The sequence below is a fragment of the Myiozetetes cayanensis genome, unplaced genomic scaffold, assembly GCF_022539395.1.
Source record: "Myiozetetes cayanensis isolate MyiCay16 unplaced genomic scaffold, myiCay2020 scf3, whole genome shotgun sequence".
Lineage (NCBI taxonomy): Eukaryota > Metazoa > Chordata > Aves > Passeriformes > Tyrannidae > Myiozetetes > Myiozetetes cayanensis.
This window is the reverse complement of record NW_026087521.1, coordinates 35,977,059-35,983,058: the sequence shown is the minus strand read 5'-3', so window position 1 is coordinate 35,983,058 and position 6,000 is coordinate 35,977,059.

The window sequence follows — 6,000 nt, the reverse complement described above, 5'->3', positions numbered from 1 at the left end:
CGGGAATTGCAGACATACTAAAAATACAGTGTCTTTATACCTATGTGGCAAGGATTATCCTCTTTTCCTAGTAGGATACATTCTCTGTCTAACATAGATGTCTCAAAGTTGTGTTTTTGAGCTTTTTGGCACTGTTTCCTTCTCAGTTCTGTTCTGTAGAGTGCTTTGGACATTCCTGAAGGTGGGTGTTTCAATATTCAATAAGCTTCCTCCTGAAAATGTCACTGCTTCTTAGCATCATACTGTACTGTTAGAATAATGTTGTTTGTCTCAATTTAGCATTGTTACTTTTGTCTGGTCAAGGAAAATCTAGAGCAGGATCATGGGAAATAGCGATAGTAAGGTTCATATTTTATTTCCTTTCCCTATGTAACTGGAGGTTCAGCTACTGCTTGACTGTATAATCCATTTGCAGTCTTTGTTGTATGAGGCAATTGTACTTTATTTCATTTTGGAGAGCTACTTATCACTTCCAGGTTTAATATAATTTCAGAGTCACATTAACTTGCAGATGTACTACTATGGGTATTCCACGCTCATAATTTGCCTATCAATAGTAACTCAGTTTTTCTGGGATCTCTGCACCCATTAGAAATGCAAAGCTTCTTAGTAATATCATGGAGTGGATTTTTCATTTTTTTTCATCTGTGTTTTCCTGTAGATCCTTTCTAAAAAGTCCATGCACATAAAAGATCCAGTGTTGCAGGCACTTCTTCCCTTACATATTTTATATGGACAATGTTTGCTCTTTTAAATTATAAGAATTTTGGTACATAGTCTTTGGTCAAGTTGGTTTTTTTAAGGTGCTTGAAGTTAAGCCCTGAAGAGTCATTTTGCTCTGGTTCAGTTTCCTAGTGATCTAAATCACAGGGAGATGAGGACAGCCATTCATTTGGTAAATTCAAGCCATTATCCAAATACATGCTTGGGAGTCTAAACTCCTACTTTTGAAAACTTTGACCCCATTAATTACAGATTTTGACTGACACAGTGGGACCACTCTGTGTCTTTACTCTGTTAGATAATGTAAAATATAAAAAAAAGTTAAGGAAGATACAGGAAGGGATTATGTGGTGGAGTTCACATTTTGCCCTGATATTGGATTGGAAATGAGAGACATTAATGCCTCAAGTAAGAGAGGAGACAAGGATTACCAGCAGCAGAATTTATGAGATGAGTATTATCTTCTAGAGCATTTATGGCAGAAGGTACTTTTGATTGAAATGTTACTCACATTCCTAGAAGAGAACCTGGGACTACTGGAAGTGCAACCATAAGTCAAGTCCAGCGTCAGGGATGGGACATGATGGAACAGGAGAAGACAGCACAAGTAATTGCAGAGGTGCATGTAACTTTTAATGATGCTGATGTGGAAAACAGAATTTGGTAGAAAGGGAGATGAAAGAAATATACAACATCAAGAAGTACTACCTAGCAGAAGAGAAACAGTATGATAGAATACAGCTTCTACAGTAAAAAAAACATGGAAGGTAGAACAGGAAGGCAAAAGAGACAAAGAGAGTGCTGCTACAAGAAAATAGCGTACGAGAATGAAGGATAGCTGTGGATTAGAACCCAATGGAGAAAATGGACTATTCATGGATTTGAAAGAGAAACACAGATGAGATGAAATGAGTTTCAAACAAATAGAAGAACTCTCTTTAGGCCCTCATGGAAAATGGACAGGATTATGTGATTGGTATTCCTCACTAAAAAGAATCAACAGCTTGACACCAGAGCATGCCCAGAGCACAAAAAGGCATACTGTTTTTTTAGGTGCTGGGATGAATGGAAGTAGACACAAATTGACAAAAAGTGTTTATGGTGGGAAAAATAAAACCAAAATTACTATGTTATTACTAGATCAGAGAGGTAGCATTCTGAGAGAAGCAAAGCGGGAAACCTAAGTAGCACTACTATTTTTTCTGGTGTAAGAAAAAGAAGCACTGATAACATAAAGAACTGGACTACTGGGACAGTTTGTGGATTCCAGTTTATGGAATTAAGCTGAAAATTCATAAGGAAAGTTTAAAAAAAAATGCAGAGAGAATGTGCAGGATTTTGCTTTCACAGTAAATTAGGTAAAGGGTAGCAAAAATACAGTTAAAGGGTACAAAGTTATTGTAAAACAAAAGAACACTAAAGGGAATAAAGAGAAATTTTTAATAATGAGTAGAGTCACGGTCAAGTGGATGCTGCAGCTAAAATTGTATACTCTAGCTGGAGAACTGAATGAAATCAGAAAGAAAAAATTGAAACAGATAAAGACTGAAAGAAGTAAGAACCTAGAAAAGAAAGTGGAAGAATCTGAACAATGGATACACTACATGAATTTAAGAATAATAGAGAAAAAAGAAACATAATAGAAGAGTCAGAAGAACTGAGAAATACCTGTTGAAGGGTATGCAGTATTCAGAGAAGAAAGTAAATGCACAAAGAAGGTATGATACATGTTTAGATGTAGAATGCTGAAGAACAATGAGGAAACGGAGCATGCATAGAAGACAGAAGATATTACTACTACTTAATTGCTGGGGAAGAAATTAAGAAAATTATTTTATGAACAGATATTGAAGATCAATTTTACATGTTGCCAGTGTTCCCTTTAACATTATTGTAGGAATAACTTTACTAGGCATTGTGTTGGGGACATTAATTTCTCTGACATATATTGGAGAGCAAATGCTATTCGTAATTTTAAGACCACCAATAGTGCTGAGAAGAGAACAATGAAGAACATTTGGAGACAGATTTTATTTAGCATTTTCACTGTATAAAATGTTACACTGGAGGATGATCATAAGGTTTCGTAATGCCATAAAGTGAAGAGGTATTGCCAATGTCCAGCAGGATCAGACTATCATATGAGAAGCCTTGTAATACTTTGAAAATTATGATGCTAGATAGAAATGGGTATGTGTTACATCAAAAATGTACACGTATTTTTGAAATAATCCAGGGATTCATTAGCTGAAGACAACAGACATCGGAAGATGTGGAAGTGCTAACCTAAGGCTGAGAAGAATCAAGAAGATTGGCTGATCACAGGACCACCCTGCAATGCAGAAGCTGAAGAAAGCAAAAGCGACCATAGGACATCTGTGATGAGTTATTTCTGAGAGGGGAAGGGAGGCAATCCATGGCTCAGCAACTGCCCTCAGCCATGCTCAGGGAAGGAAGCTGCCCCAAAACAGAAGAGAGATGCTTGATTGACGGGGACTTGACACTCTGCCTAGGAAAGAATTTAAAATAAATTATCAAGAAATGAATGGGATGAAAATGAATGAAATGGAATGTCCTGGTAAATACACTGTGTGTTCAAATCAAATTGGGAAGGAGAAGAAACATTTTGGTCACTGAGTGCAAGACTGTGGAGCAGCTGTCCTGGTGCAACAGAAGAGGCAAGACACTAGCAGCTTTTAAGGTGGAGCTTAATGAATGGGAGATGTCTAACATGAAGTGATCCAGTTGCTCCTGCCCCCAGCAGTCAACCAGAATCCCAGTTTCACCACTGGGCCCAGGTGAAGCCTGGGACCCCGGTCTGGCTGTGGACGTGTTGCCAGCAGCCCTTTTCTCAGCCCAGGCACCACAGAGCCTGGTGCTGCTCTCTGGGTGGAGTCCAGTCCTGCTGCCTTCCCTCAATGTCACCAGTGAAGCCAGTGGGGTGGCAGTGCTGTCGCTGCCATCACCACAGCCCTGCTTGGGAGCTGCAGACCTGCACCCACTACAAGATCCCTGCCTGGACCGCACGGGAGGTACATGCAGCTCCTGACTTGTCTGAGTGGGCTGCCCCACTCCCCTACTCCCTGGCAATTCCATCCTCTGGGGCATTTCTAGAACAAGGCAAACCTGTGATGGTCATGCAGTCTAAGGACTCTTACAGAGCCTGTGATAATATTGATCCAGGTCCTAAAATCCTAATAAAAGTGACAATTATACACTGTGAGTTGTGCATGGTTTTCTGTAATGCATTGGTCGTAATTTCTTCATGGCTGTTCCAGGGAGATCAACATCACTGCATGAAGTTTCTGGTTGGAGAAATAACAGCCAGGTACTCAAAAGACACCCAGGAAAGCGGGGACAGAGACTGAAGCAGAACTGAGCTCTTCCCAAAGAGCTCTACTGGAGGTCTGTACAATGTCTGCTTAGAGAGACCTTGAGAGAGAGACACTCCATTTCTTAGGGTAGCCTGTTTCACAGCAGTTGAAAACCAAGCCTGTAGACTGTGCTAATGCTTTGACCAGAACCTAACATCCTAATTAACCAGGCATCAGATTTAAGTTCAAACTATGCCTATTTTTGATGGCAATGTTGAGAATGGAAGGACAATAATACTTGTGTTGGTTATAATACTGAAAGTATATTTTAAAAAGTTTAGAATAATCAGTCATTGCTCTAATGGCCAAAATGACCCAGATGGTCTCAGCAAAAGGATCTAGTCACTGTATTTAGCTGAAACTCCCTAAAATGCCACTTTCTTGTGCATTTTCATGAAGGCAACAGTTTTTCCTGTCTCTTCCACTCAGGAAATAAACTCTTTTCCAGTGCTGTAATGGAGGACTGTGAGACCCTGCATCAGAACTTGTGACTGGAACCAAACATCTCTCCTGTTGAACGATACAGCATATCATCTGCATCTTGCATGCAGTTAAAAGTGAGAGCTACATCCAGTAATGTACTTACAGTAGGATTCAGTGTTGGGGAGTACATTCCCTGAATTGCATTTTTTTTACAATCTAATCACAACATATTGTACAAGGGCTCAGTTGATTAAGTTTTCCATTTTTTTATTGGACTAAATATCAGATCCTCTGATAATTTAAATGAGTGTAGTTTTTGGATTGGCTTATGCCAGCTGAGAATATGTCTCCATCTCTCCTAGTAACATCTAACCTCAGCTCACTCTGGTATTCAATGCTTTACCTAGAACAAACTTGGCTAAATCCTTCAGTCTGCTTATGCAGTGTAAAGTGATTTTAAAATTACTGGAGCAATCAGCAGAGGTTTTCCTGCTGCAATGGAATCCTCTGCCTGCAGAAAGTTCATGGCATTATGGAAGCATTTTGTGCACTGGTCATGTTTTCACCCCTGAAATAAATGAAAGCCATTTGCCATACATTAACAGTGGAGCAGGCTGAGCTATGTTTGCCAAGGCTGTTCACCCAATGGAAAATAAAAGGACTTATTTATAAATTCACATCTCCTGGGAATAAGGAATTACAATCAGTTTTCCTTTTTTTCCTTTTTGTTTAACTGTTTTCTCTATCATTTTCAAATATAGACCAGTTAGAGTGGAAAATCTAACTCTTAGTGCAAACGTATTGAGCCACAAAATTGGTATGTGCCTGTGTATTGGGAAGTTAGCCACTTTTCATGCTCTACTGGGACTTTTAGACACATGTACTCAGACAGCAATTTATGTGCTGGGATTTTTCACATAATTTAGTGGTATACTGCTAGTTTAAAAATATAAATCCATTTATATAAACATGTGCAGCCAATGCGAAATTCTGTACATGTGACAGCACTGAAATCATGAGTGAACCAAATGAGATGAACAAAGTTAAGTCTGAGTATAGAAACTCAACAGGATTCTAGACAAAAAAGCACTAGAGGCTTTAAAATAAAGAAGGAAATGTTTGTTGGATGATATTGAAAGTATAAACAATACCAGCAATGTCAGTTTATTCGTTCTATAGTGCCCATGAACATCCCAAATTCTGTATGAGTATCCAACCATGTGCCATTTTAAAACAAAATGACCCTCCCATAATTATTCCTTTTAACTATTAATCTGTTCTCAAACAAACACACCCTTGCACTTATATGTAGGCAGATATCACTGACCTGTGTTTTCCATTGTGCTAATAATTTAAAACATAAATATTTAAAATAATCTCTGTTTGTCTCCTTCATTAAAATAGTTTCCTACTTGAATATCTGAATGTTCTAGTTTTTAGGAAACTGTATGAAACTAAGACATCATGTGACCACACAATG